The sequence below is a fragment of the Gossypium hirsutum genome, chromosome A07 (genome assembly GCF_007990345.1).
Source record: "Gossypium hirsutum isolate 1008001.06 chromosome A07, Gossypium_hirsutum_v2.1, whole genome shotgun sequence".
In the NCBI taxonomy this organism is placed as follows: domain Eukaryota; kingdom Viridiplantae; phylum Streptophyta; class Magnoliopsida; order Malvales; family Malvaceae; genus Gossypium; species Gossypium hirsutum.
The window spans coordinates 41,628,691-41,644,041 of NC_053430.1; the positions used below are offsets into that span (position 1 = coordinate 41,628,691).

A 15,351-nucleotide genomic window follows, 5' to 3' on the forward strand; every position below is an offset into this window, starting at 1 on the left:
TCAATGACCAACTAATTAACCAAACACTTCGATTCAATTAGTTAAATTAGTTGAAAGCGAAAAATGCATACCCCTACAAGTCTCGATACCTAATGACCAAGTACCAATACTTGTTCATTTGATTTGTAGAAAAAGACCAAATTTTGAATAAGTCTTGAAACTTATTCATCATGGTTTCAAGATTTGAGCTAGAAATGTAGAAAATACCATTTCAAATCATTCTAACATGCTTCAAAATAAACCTAAACATATCCAAACATGCCTCAAGAGTATATGCACGAAACAAACATATCAATCTAAGTTTGAAACACAATTTTTTATCCAAAAACATGTTTAATTAAAATATAGTTAACGAAGTTTTGTACTAAAAAAAACTAGTTATATAATGTCATCCATAAAATCATATTAGTCAATATCAAATTTGATTCTAAAGTTCAAATAAAACTAAACATGCCAAATATGTATTGACATGTTGGTGTCACGGGCAGCGGATCAAAGCTCATGATGAATGTGTTGGAAAAACGAGTTTGGAAAACGTAACGGAAAATAAATTTAGAGAAAAACCAGGATTTTAAATTTTTTTCCAAAACAAGATATTGGTTGTGATATCTAAATTAATAAATACTTAATCATTGTACCTTTTCAATTTGTCTAGGATTAGCACCTCGACCGAGTAGTCTTCTCCGCTATCCTCAAGCTCATGTTTGGCGAGTGTGGGCTCTTTTCGAATCAAAAAATTTTTCACAAAAATTACCAGTGGAATAATTTTGCAATTTCTAAACTTTTGGGTCAAGCTGTAAATCAGAAAAATATCTATAGAAATTTTCTAGAATAATCTTTTTAGAGAATTTTCTCTCTACAACTTTCTCTTGAATTCAAGTGTATGAAAAATAGTGACCCAATACTCTCTTTATACAGGGAGATTTTAGAGAGTTCAACAATGATTAAACTTAATCACTTTAATATTAAATTTAATCTAATATTTATCTTGTAAAAATAATATTAGATTAAATATTAGATTAAATTTAATACTAAATCTTATAAAAATAATAGAATGTTTATCTACAAGATAAACATTAAATAAATTTAATATTAAGATAATCACTTTAATATTAAATTAATAAAATACTATTAAGATAAGTCTTAAATTAAATTTAATATTAAACTATTAAAATAATACTATTTTTGGAATAATTAATCTGAAATCAAATTCTCTGATAGAGTCTCAGTAGGAGTGTAACTCTTCAACTCAACCACCGAAGACCAACAGCCACCGGCCACCAAGATGTTGCCGTCGCAGCCACCGGCATCGCCTTGTCCGATGATGTTATTGTGAAACCCTTATGGCACCCCGAGCCAGTTTGATTCGAGTCAATGATGACCCGACCAGTCTGATCTAGCCATCGGTCGGACTATCGGCCTAGTTTCACATACCGTGTAATACCCCCTACCCGTATTCATTGCAGGAATAGGGTACGAGGTATTACCGGAGTTTACGAGTTAATTGTTTTTTCCAATATAGCCCTTTTTATAAATATCTAACCTTTCCTGAAATTTTAAACCAAAAATAATCCACATCAACCAACCCAATTCAACATATTTTCAAGATAGGTTATCGCATATATATTCACGCATATTTATAAGATAACATCATCGCATACCAAAACCAAGATTTGTTAGTCATACCATTGGCTGACCTTACATTCATTTCACAGAATCATTTACTTTATTAGCTTATACATGCCATTGATTTCCAAAATAAAGCTTCTTTATATACCGAAATCCTGAGGTTGATAGTGTGATGTGTCTCCGACCAAATCCGACCTCCGAGCTCTTAACACTACAAAACAGGGGAAAAGGAAACAGGGTAAGCACTTTGTGCTTAGTAAGCTCATGTAACAAGAATTATACTTACCTAATATTTTCAATACAATACAATAAACATTCATATATCCATTCAATGCATTATTACCCTAACATGCTCAAACTCAACATTCAAGTTATTACAATAATTTCCATGTACCAATAATATGTACTATGATTGATGAGCTCATCAACACCATGATTTCCATTTCCTTGTTATTTTTCCATATTTATCCCGTTGAATTTATCGGAATTTCGATGGATTTTTTTCAGAGGTACACTTTTAATGTACAATTCCGGGTCGTCAAATCATATTCATGTGTGCACATTTCCATTTCAGAGAGCACACTCCCGCGAACCTTATCCTTACAGCGGGATTACCAGTCCAGGTTAAATCCCTTGTAATATAAACTCATAGAGTATTGTCGGGATTACCAGTCCAGGCTAAATCCCCTGCAACGACAATTACTCTAATAAGCTTGGATCTGAATTACCAGTCCAGGCTAAATTCAGACCCTAATTCGAATTACTCTTCCGGGCTAAATCCATTTTCCACATATTCTTTGGGAGGGCTATGTCAGGATAGGATCACCCGTTCGGGCTAGATCCTTTTTACCGTCAATTCCTTTTCAGAGATCCATCGAAATTTCCTTTCATTCAACCGAGATTTCTTCCCCTTTTTATCAAATATATCAATGTTCCATAAATTTTCATACAATGAACTTTCAAATCATATTCACATCAATAACATACATTTCAAGCATTTAAGAATATAATTCAAGTTACATGAACTTACCTTGATACTTGTTCGTGTACAAAAATCTACTAATCCTGAACTTTTTCCTTTCCTCGATCTAGCTTCGTATTTGAATCTTCTGGATCTAAATAAATAAATTTAATTATCAATTTAATACATTTCATGTTCATATGCAACAATTTTTATAATTTCATTATTATTTATAGTTTATTCAAAGTTGTCTATTTGAGTCATAGTCACTAAATTATTTATAACTCGAGGTACAGAACTCTAAATTAAGATATGTTAATTTTACCTGAAACTAGACTCATATATCTTCTTACCATAAAATTTTCAGAATTTTTGGTTTAGCCAATAAGTACAGTTTATTCTTTAAAGTCACCCTTGTTCTGCTGTCTGACAGTTCTAACCCTTCTTCACTAAAAATTAATTATCTCTTCATACAGAATTCGAATGATGTTCTTGTTTGTTTCTTTTGAAAATAGACTCATTCAGAATTCTATAAATATAAATTTAATCCCCTAATTATGTTTATTCAATTTTTTATGATTTTTCAAAGTCAGAACAGGGGAACTTTTATTCATTCTGACCTTGACTCACAAAATTCATTATATCTCATGATTTACAGATCCATTGCTTACACCGTTTCTTCTATGAGAAACTAGATTCAATAAGCTTTAATTTCATATTTTTTTCATCTTCTAATTCGATTCCTAAAATTTATGGTGATTTTTCAAAGTTAGTCTACTGCTGCTGTCCAATATTGTTTAAGTGCAAGCTGTTTATTACCATTTTTCCCTTAAGCTTTTAATAAATAACAATTTCATCCTTACTCAATTAGCCTCTCAATTGAGCTGATTTTTCTCAATTAACACTTTATTATATCACCTTAAACTAGTTTACAACCTTTAGGAATCAAAATTTCAGCAATAGACTTTAATTCCAAACATTTTCACAATTAGGTCCTAAAAATCAATTTCTATTGAAATTACCTAATAAAATCATCTCATAAACAAATTAAAGCTTTAATTTTGTTCTATTTCATCATAAACTTATAGAACTCAACCATGGTGACTTTCAATTTCATCTGTGAAATAAAAAACTAATGAATTTAATAGTAGGACCTAGTTGTAAAAGTCTTAGAAACACAAAAATTACAAGAAAAAGGCAAGGATTAACTCACTTGGTGCAAAAATTATGGAATACCAGCTTATAGAACCCTCCTATGGCGTTTTTGGCTGCTGGAATTGAAGAGAAATGAAGAGAAATCTAGATATTTCCTATTTAGTCCTAGCTTTATTTAGTTAATTTTGCAATATTCTAATTTTACCCTTAATTTATCAATTTTCCTGCTGATTTCATGCCCTTGCCGTCTAGCCCAAATAAATTTTGGGTCTAATATCCTTTTAAATCATCTCTCATTAGACACTTAAGCTATTTAATCATCCCATCCACTTTTACACCTTTTACAATTTAGTCCTTTTCATTTAATTAACTATCCAAACATTAAAATTTCCTAACGAAATTTTAATACCACATTACTAACATTTCATAAATATTTATAAAATTATTTTTGAGTCGGTCTTACGAGATAGAGGTCCCGATACCTTATTTTACCCAATTTCTTCAATAATTTAATTTTCTAATTAACCACTAAATCGGTAAAAATTTTTTATCAATATTTTCATACGATTTTCCTATCATATCAATTTTCATGCAAAAAAATTGAAATAAATTTATCTTTAAATTGGATTTGTGGTTACGAAACCACTATTCCGATAACATTGAGTTTAGGCCATTACATATCGGGCTCAGTTTGACCAATTTTTGGGTCTTGGTCTCAATTTTGGGCCCCCGAGTCCAATTTTCGATCTTAGGTTCAATTTTCAAGTTCAATTATCCATTGAGCCAATTGTCTAACTTGAAAATTAATTTCCAAAATATTATATTAATTTTAATTGATTTGATTAAATTAATTTTGAGCAAAATTAATTTTTCTAAAAATCACTTAGATTTTCCAAATTAGTTTTTCAATAAAATTCTTTAATCAAATTCTCTAGTTGAATAATTCTTACAACCACTTAACTTAATTCCATATCAAATAAATCGACTCATTTAAATTATTCCCAAAGTCGTAGAATTTTCTTGTGATTCAAATGCAGTCCGATCGAGCTTATGTTGAGCTAGCGGAGGGGCCAATCAGACTTATACAATTAGGCTCTAGTAATTGCAGTTATGTACAGAAGTATCTTCCAATAATTCGTAATTACTTAATCATAGAGTCAGTCTACAAGAAGTACCATGATTGAATACTCCTTATTAGATACTCTTTACGAAAACAATTCATCCAACTACTTTGTCCAATGACTTCGTCATATGTGTGTTACCCTCATATGATATCCTTGATTCATTTAAGTAAAATCTGTTCACTCAATAGAATCCTATTTTATCTCATTTGTCATCATTGTGTCTTTTTAATGATTAATATGATCAATGTCAACAAATGACTGTGTTAAATTGCTCGTTCGAGAACAAGCAACCCGTGGCCACGTTCCATATTTATAAATCCACACAATGCCAATTAGAGGATATCATTAACTCTTTAATTGATCTATGAATTCCACTATTGCTAGTAAAGCCATGACATACACAAGTCATGTACCCAACATACCGGTTATGTGCTCGATCATTTTTAGAGCATAAGCCTCCACTTATATCAAAAGCACATGAGTTGCATACGCATGGTCAGTGATTAGCTTAGGATTTAGGTAAATCACACCATGAATGTCACAAATGAATTAATTCACAAACGAATTCAAAATTAATTCATCTTGGGTCCAGTCCAATGTATCATTTTACCAATGAAAACATATGTCTTTACTTGTGGAGTTAACTGCTCCAATAGTCAAGGCTAGCCATCTCTCCAATTGGAATTGTAGACAACACAATAATCCTTCTCAGTATTTGAATCAAATGCTCACTTTGATTCTTTTACGGGATTACGTGCTCATTTAGATTATCTGCTGAAGTAAGTTGTCTTTCTCACAATGTAAACGTTCTTTACAATACCATTTATCTTTTGTTTGAACTTTCGACAATCAATGAGCTAATATTTGCTTGTCACAATTTTGCTATGCATGCAAAATATAAAAGACAAAAATAAAAAAGACTTAATAGTGAAATATGAAATTAAATTTATTTATTTATTCGCCATTCAAATAAATAGAAAACAGTTACATGTTTACTACAATATGAGCGCATTTCCCAACAGAATGCGTATAGAACTTCCCATAGAGGACAAATGATTAAATGGGGCTCATTTGCTCCACTTGAACTGGCCCGATTCATGAAACATATAGAGAAGCCCATCTACTTGAAGCCTTAGTAGCCCAGTGAAATACTCTAGTAAAACTAAAGTTTCTTAGGTAATTATTGTAAATCCTAAGGGATAAAAATGTATGAAGTTTAAATCTCTTAGGACTCTCATCTTGTAGATAGACACTAATCTCAGTCGTTGATGTAATTCAATCTATACCATTGGATTTGGGGGGAGGTTAACTATAAATAGAGGCGTCCCCCTCATTTGTAATCACTTAGTTGTAAACTGATCTGTCGTAATTTGATACGTCAAATTAGGCTTTCCAAAACACTCGTGGAGCTTATTCTCAAGTAATATACAAGTATTATCCGTATTCTTGTTGATCTTTAGTTTTTACTATGAATATTCATTTTTGCTTCATTTTACTTATTTTGAGACCCAAATTGGCAAAATGGTGCCATGGAGAACAACGATGAGTTTGAGTTGGTGTAGGGAGACGAAAATATATTAACTTTGAGGAGAACTTCATTTGAAAATGGTGTCGCGACATTGATGCTAGGATGTCGCGACGCCGAGCTCCTTCTCCTCGAAGGTGCAAGGCTTTAACGAGAAATCAACATAGAGCTAACTGTTAAGAGAGTCACGATACTAAGGGTGTTATGTCGCGATATTGATCCCAATGTTGAGGCATCGAGCTTCTAAGATCACGATATCATTAAAGGTTGTGAAGTGAAGAAATCATGGTCACCACTAAGGATGTCGTGACATCGAGGACCCCTAGAGCCACAAGTGTGCCACTGTTGAGGGTGTCGCGTCACTGAAGCTTAGATGTCACGACATCACTGCCTAACAGGGTGAAAAATGTTGAAGAGAAGTAATCTTGTGTCCAACACCAACCCAAGTCAATACACGCCTTTTAAAGGCAATTTTGTCATTGTTAGGATTGAATTCTCATCTATTTAAAAGACCTTTGTTGAAAAAACGAGTTTGAAAAATGGAGCAGAAAATAAATTTAAGGAAAAACGAGAGTTTTAATTTTTTTTTCAAAATAAGATCTTGGTTGTGATATCTAAAGTAATAAACACTTAATCAAAATTGTACCTTTCCGATTCATTTAGGATAAGCACTTCTGAACACCCCCACCTGTATTCAACACCGAAATAGGGTTACAGAGAATTACCGGACTTACAACACATTTAAACATAATTCTCATATATATTCACATTTCATGCGAACATTAATCAAACTCAAGCATAATGTCTCTATAATGAGCCTTCGAGGCCTTAAACATAATTTAGGAATGGTTCGGGACTAAACTGATAACTCAAGAAATTTTTACGAAACATAGAAAATTTTCCTCAAAACAGGGGACACACGCCCATGTGGCTAGGCCGTGTGTCAGACACGCCCGTATGGCCAGGCCGTGTGTCTCACACAGCCACTAGACACACCCGTGTCATAGGTCGTGTGGACATTCGAAATGGGAGTACATGGCCGTGTCCCAGCCCGTGTTCAATCCTATGTAACTCTCTGAATCAGGCCATACGACCAATACACACGCCCGTATGGCTAGCCCATGTGGCCTAAAAATGGCTATATACACCCGTGTGCCAGGCTGTGCCAAACTTGTAGGGTATACTAACTTATGCCAAATGACCGAGTCATACGCCCATGTATGAGGTGGAGCATAGACTTGATTTCTAAAACCACACCAGGGGACACACGGCCGTGTAACATAACCATGTGTCACACACAGCTGAGACACACGCTCGTGTTTCTGCTCGTGTAGACAAAAATAAGCCATTTACCAAGCCAATTTGCCACCCAAATTTGCATGTACCTACACAACCTAAATGGCACCAATTCAAAGCATAAATGAACACCTAATTTAGCCAAAATTAAGGCTAAATCATACCATTTCCAATACTAACAACCAACATGCTTATAACTTATGTTTTACTCAATCAAAACATACCAAAACATATATACAAATCAACTAACCAAGCCTTTACCAAACATTCATCATTTTGCACCAATTTACAAGCACAATTCAAATCTAATATCAACCATTTAACATTTACTATATCAATATCCACAAGTCTCATAATATAAGCCATTCACATATCCATTCATGAGCTCACCATAACAACCATATATACACATATATGCATAAAACCAAAATCCACCAAATTAAGCCAAATCTCATGGCTATATTTACAGACCAAACATAAACATTTACAATATCAATTCAAATGACCAAATTCATTAACAAGTTATAACCAAAATCATTATCAACCCATATTCAAAATGACTCAAAATACCTATTCATGCCATATACTTAAAATACCAAGTTTATAGATACCGAAAGATAGGTGGATAGTGTGAAGCGATCTCCGACAATCCCCGAATCCGAGCTATCTTTGTAATCACTATAAAACATAGAAAATTAAACGATGTAAGCTATAAAGCTTAGTAAGCTCGTAAGAAATAAACTTAATGCAATCACATAAACATAATTCAATAATTTGAATACTCCAATATGTAGCTTACATTAGCTAACAAACCTTTTAAATACTCATTTGCAAAATTATATACTTTTATCATCATTTCTTCAATTCAATGCTAAAATAGTTTATGCACATACCTGTACTATCTCGTATCAATCTTATACGCATTCTCATCTTTCATTTACCCGTTGAACCATTCGGAATTGAAGTCAAATACTCAATGATTTCACACGATAAGTACCTATACCATGGCCCGTAGCCAAATCGAGGTACTTATCTTCGAAATACTGATATCATGGCGAAGCCAAATCAGTCGATATGTATGGCCCGAAGCCAAATCAATATATCTCGCACCCGAAGTGCTATATCATGTCCCGAAGCTAACTCAATCTATTCCCTAATGACATGTCACTAGCATCCTAAACTATTCCTAAGGTTCAATCGGGATTTCGAATGTCGAATCGTCGTCAAATCACTATTGGTCATATCCATAGTCTTGTATTCGCAATTTATGCAATATCAAAGCATATGAAATACATTTGTATTGAAATTTATCATATACGAACTTACCTCAAATGTGGAAACAACGAAACGAGTCGATTAGTCGAGTACTTTATCTTTTCCCCGATCTAATTCCAAATTTCATTTTTCTTGATCTATATAATATCAAATTCAATTCATTTAATCATCTATTTATTCAATTCAATCCAAAATACACATTTGAGCTATTTTACACATTAGCCTCTAAACTTTCACATTTTTACAATTTAGTCCTTATTACACAAAATCACAAATTCATGCAAATTTCAAAACAATCATACTTAGCCGAATTACCATTATACCCCTAGCAGCCCATATTTTTTTATTTATTTCACATTTCAACCACAAAGTTTCAACATTTCTCAATTTAATCCCTATTTTGCATTTTCACTAAAAATCACTTAACAAAACTTGTATATCTATCAACAAGCATTTATAATCTATCAAGGAACTTCAAAATACACATGTATTTATCAATGGAATCATTCAAAATCTTTAACAGTTTTGCAAAATAGTCCCTGGGCTAGCTAGACTAAGCTGCAACGATCTCAAAAACACAAAAATCATTAAAAATGGGACAAAAATCGTACCTAATTGAGCATACAAACCTTGGCCAAATATCAAGCCCTAAAAATGACTATTCTTCATATTAAAAATGACTAAGGAAGAAGATGAATGAAATTAATGGCTTTTGTTTTATTTAATTAACCTTTAATTACTAAATGACAAAATTAGCTTATTTATTATTTCAAAATTTCAATTATGCCAAGTCATTATCATCCACTATCTAATTAATGGTCTATTTACCATATAAGGACTTTAAATTTAAGGTTCTATAGCTGTTAGACACCTTTAACTAATAGAACACTTTTACGCTTTACGCGATTTAGTCATTTTTTATCAAATTGACCAATCAAACAATAAAATTGTTAAACGAAAATTTCACACAATCATTCAATCATGTTGAAGATATTAAAATAATAATAAAATAAATATTTAGACTTTGGATTTGTGGTCCCGAAACCACTGTTCCGATTTGTCTAAAAAGGGCTATTATAGCTTTGATCGAGTAGTCTCCTTCGCTACCCTCAAGCTCACGTCAGTCAAGCCTGGACTTGCTTCGAATCAGAAAATTTGTCACAAAAATTACTAGTAGGGCAATTTCACAATTTCTCTAAACTTTTGGGTTAAGTTTTAAATAAGAAAAATATCTCTAGAAATTTTATGAAAAAATCTCTTTAGAGAATTTTCTCTCTACAACTTTCACTTAAATTCAAGTGTGTGAAAAATAATGACCCAAGACTCTCTTCATATATGGAGAGTTTAGAGAGTTCAACTATGATTAAATTTAATCACTTTAATATTAAATTAATATAATAATTTATCTTCATTTAATATTAAATCTTATTAAAATAATAGAATGTTTATCTTGTGGATAAATATTAAATTAAACTTAATATTAAGATAATCACTTTAATATTAAATTAATAAAATACTACTAAGATAAGTATTAAATTTAATTTAATATTAAACTAATAAAATAATATTATTTTTGAAATAGTTAATCTGAAATCAAATTCTTTGGTATAGTCCCAATAGGAGTGTAACTTTTCCATTGCTCAACCACTAAACACCAATTGTCGCCGGCAACTGAGACGCCACCGTCTCAGCCGTTGGTACCACTGTGTCCGGTGATGCAGGTGCGACACCCTTATGGCACCCCAAGCCGGTTTGGTCCGAGTCAGTGATGACCCGATTGATGCTATCTAGCCATGATTGGACCATCGGCCCGATTCAACCAATTTTTGGGTCTTGGTCTTGGTTTTGGGCTTTCGGGCCCAATTTACGATCTTAGGTTTAATTTTCAAGTTCAATTACCCATTGTGTCAATTGTCTAACTTGAAAATTAATTTCTAAAAATATCATATTAATTTTATTTAATTTGATTAATTTAATTGTACTTGATCAAAATTAATTTTTCCAAAAATCACTTAGATTTTCCAAATTAATTTTTCAAGAAAATTCTTTAATCAAATTCTCTAGTTGAACAATTCTCATGACCACCTAATTTAATTCCACATCGAATAAATCGACTCAATTAAATTATTCCCAAAGTCATAGAATTTTATTTTGATTCAAATGCAATTCGACCGAGCTTTTGTTGAGCTAGCGGATAGACCAATCAAACATATACAATTAGGCTTTAGTAACTGCAATTATGTCTAGAAGCATCGTTCCGATAATTAGCAATTACTTAATCATGGAGTCAGTCTACAAGAAGTACCATGGTTGAAAAATCCTGATTGTATACTCTTTACGAAAGCAATTCATCTAACTGCTTTGTCCAATTACCTTATCATGTGTGTTATCCTCATATGATATCCTTGATTCCTTAGAGTTAAATCCGTTCACTCAATACAATCCTATTTTATCTCATTTGTCATCATTGTGTCTTCTTAATGATTAATACCATTATTGTCAACAAATGATTGTGATAAATTGCTCATTTGAGAACAAGCAACCCGTGGCCACGTTCCATATTTAACAACCCACACAATGCCAATTAGAGGATATCATTAACTCTTTAATTGAGCTATAAATTCCACTGTTGCTAGTAAAGCCATGCTATACACAAGTCATGTACCCAACATACCGGCTATAGGCTTGATCATATTTAGAGCATAGGCCTCCACTTATATCAAAGCACATGCGTTGCATACGCATGGTCAATGACTAACTCAATATTTAGGTAGATCACACCATGAACATCATAAGTGAATTAATTCAAAAATGGATTCAGAATTAATTCATCTTGGGTCCATTCTAATGTATCATTCTACTAATAAATACATTTATGTCTCTACCTTTGGAGTCAACTGCTCCAATAGCCAAGACTAGCCATCTCTCCAATTGGAATTGTAGACATAATAATCCTTCTCAGTATTTGAATCAAATGCTCACTTTGATTCTTTTATGGGATTACAGATTTATTTAGATTATCTACTGAAGTAAGTTGTCTTTCTCGCAATGTAAACGTTCTTACAATGCCACTTATCTTCAGTTTGAACATAGACAATCAATAAGCTAATATTTGCTTGTCACAAGTTCGCTATGCATGCAAAATATAAAATGCAAAAATACAAAAGGCATAATAGTGAAATATGAAATTAACTTTATTTATTTATTTATTCATCTTTCAAATAAATAGACAGTTACATGTTTACTATAATGTGAGTACATTTCCCAACAACCTTTTGGCTGCTAACTTAAATGAGCCAACTTTATTTTGTTGGGAAATGTGCCCATATTGTAATAAACATGTAACTGTTTTCTATTTATTTGAACGATGAATAAATAAATACAATAATTTCACATTTAACTATTATATCTTTTGTATTTATGTCTTTTATATTTTGCATGCATAGTGAAATTGTGACAGGCAAATATTAGCTCATGGATTGTCTAAAGTTCAAGTTAAAGATAACTGGCATTACAAAGAATGTTTACATTGCGAGAAAGACAACTTACTTCAGTAGATAATCTAAATGAGTCCGTAATCTCGTAATAGAATCAAAGTAAGCATTTGATTCAAATACTGAGAAGGATTATTATGTCGTCCACAATTCTAATTGGAGAAATGGCTAGTCTTGGCTACCGTAGTAGTTGGCTCCACGAGTAGAGACATAGATGTATTCATTGGTAGAATGATATATTGGACTGGACCCTAGATGAATTAATTCTGAATCCGTTTGTGAATTAATTCACTTGTGACGTTCATGATGTGTTTACCTAAATCATGAGTTAGTTACAAACCATGTATATGCAATTCATGTGCTTTGATATAAGTGGAGGCTTATGCTCTAAAGATGATCGACCCATAGCCAGTACGTTGGGTACATGACTTGTGTATGGCATGGCTTTACTAGCAGATAACTCTTGAAAAGAGTTATATGTCAAGCCTCTAAACTTGATGAATTGCCTGTAATTAAGTGGATATATTTGCATTTCTAGGTTATTATTAGAATATTGCATAATAAAACTTGGATTGTGCCTTGAATGTCATTATATGTTACTTTTATTGTTGGGAAGAAAAGAATTGGTTGTTGTATGCAGCAGGTGTAGGAAAGACGAAGAGAATGAGAAAAAGGAGAAAGAGAATAAAAGAAGTGAAATATTGCCATAGCAAAAGGTTGGACAGATTGCCAACAAAAATGTGTGGCAATTCTAAGAAGATGCTGACGCAGCACTCAATCCTCGTCATTCTCAGCCAGCTATACGTGTACGAGATAAATTCACTTAAAAAAGGGAGAAAATATGTGTGCTGAGAGAGGAGGACCTACCCTCTAAAAGAAGAAAGAGAAAGAGAAGAATAAGAGTTTTTTCTCTCCAGAAAAAATCTAGTAGAAATTTCAAAAAAAAAGAAGAGGTTCGCAGCTTAAGAAGAGAGTAGAGAAACAAGGAAGAGATATCAGATTCAACCTTAGGTCCTACACGATTTAGTAGCATCAAAGTTAAAGCTGGAGTGGCGAAAACTTCCTACAGTTCTACCTTTATTCTATTAATTGATTTATTTTATTTTTAAACTGTGGATGACGATGTTGAATGATGTTGATATTTTGGATTTTAATTCCCAACCCATGAACTAATCTTATCGGGTTGGAATTATGGGATGAATTTTTATTACTTTTAATGGCCATGATATTATCTTGATTTGATCTACTGTTTCATTCGATTTGGGTTATCTTAGTACATGTATGCAAGCTCTAGACATAGATGAATGCATGGCATGTTCTTAGACTTGATTTAATTATGAAAAAGGTTAAGTGAGTTGGATCGTAATCGAATGATACAAGCGAGTACTCGAACGGATACTCGTAGCACTCTAGACATAGAGCTATGTTCTGTACAGAGAAAGGAACGATAGTGTTAGGTATCATTCTTGAGACTTGTAGACTTACAAAGTCTTGGAATTGTAGCTTAAAGTCTAGTTCTAAAAAGAAGTAGATTGCAGTAGTTATACTCCGAATAGTAATTTGGTTAAGGTTTTACCATGGCATTATTATGTTATAAAGATATAATCTGAGTAATTCCAACCTTACATTTCAACAGCATAAATCCTCCCAACTTTGTCTCGTAGATTTTCCACAGCAATTTATTTAGAATTTGATCTTAATATTTCATACATTAACACTTCTCATCAAATTGTTATTCTGTTCATTTTGCTATAGCTTAATTAGTATAGTTCATAGTGATAACTCAACCATTTTTATCTATTCTGATCTCTGTGGGGACGATCTCACTTATCGTTTTATTACTTGATTCAATATGTATACTTGCACATTCGCATTATATATTCACACGCGACAAGTTTTTGGCGTCGTTACCGGGGATCGATAATTTGGTGAAATTTAGTTGTTATTGTCTATTTAATTTTGTTAGTTTTAATTTACTTAGTTTTTTTTCATTCTTTTTCAGGTTTTCTGCTAGTTTATGAGTAGAGGTATTCCCGAGAATGAAGAGTATTCTTTTGAACCAGAAATTGAGAGAACTTTGAGGAGAAGGAGAAAAGAATTGCGAGAAATAGCAAGGATTGGAAATGATCCAAGCAAAGAAGATCCATTACATTCAAATGGTAGGGACACTGATATTCCTCATGTGATAGATGATAGAGATAAACCTAGTAGAGAACATGTAGTGCCAATCTTGGATGATTTGAATCCAAGGATTGTTAGGCCACATATTCAAGCTTAGCATTTTGAGTTGAAACCAGTGATGTTTCAAATGCTACAAATAGTAGGAAAGTTTAGTAGATTACCTACTAAAGACTCACAGTTGCATTTAAGACTCTTTTTGGAGGTTTATGATTCCTTCATGAAATATGGTGTTCCTGAAGATGCACAGAGACTCAAGTTATTTCCTTATTCATTGCGGGATCGTGCTAGAGCATGGTTGAATGATTTGCCATCAAGAACAGTGGCATCTTAGAATAAACTTTTTCAGAGGTTTTTGTTATGGTACAATCCTTCAAATATGAAAGCCAAATTAAGGAATGATATTATCTCTTTTCAGCAATCTGAGGATGAGACATTATATGAAGCTTAGGAACGATTCAAGGAATTAATTAGAAAGTGCCCGATGCATGGTTTCCAACACTGGACGCAGATGAAATTTTTTTACAATGGATTAAATACACATATAAAAATGGTAGTTGATGCATCTACCAATGGCAGTTTGCTGGATAAATTGTATAATGAGGCATATGAGATTCTGGAGAATATAACTAACAATGATTATTAATATCTGATTACAAGAGTAGAGACTGGTAGAAGAGTTGCTGGAGCTGTGAAGCTTGATACGATTACTTC

General features: G+C 32.6%; 1 non-coding gene across 1 annotated transcript; it reads right to left on the minus strand.

Annotated features, from left to right (window-relative positions):
- Positions 1-15,025: 15,025 nt before the first annotated feature.
- LOC121204322 (small nucleolar RNA R71) lies at positions 15,026-15,132 on the minus strand. Its single transcript, XR_005899249.1, has one exon. It is a non-coding gene; the product is annotated as a small nucleolar RNA R71 (small nucleolar RNA).
- Between the last annotated feature and the right edge of the window lie 219 nt (positions 15,133-15,351).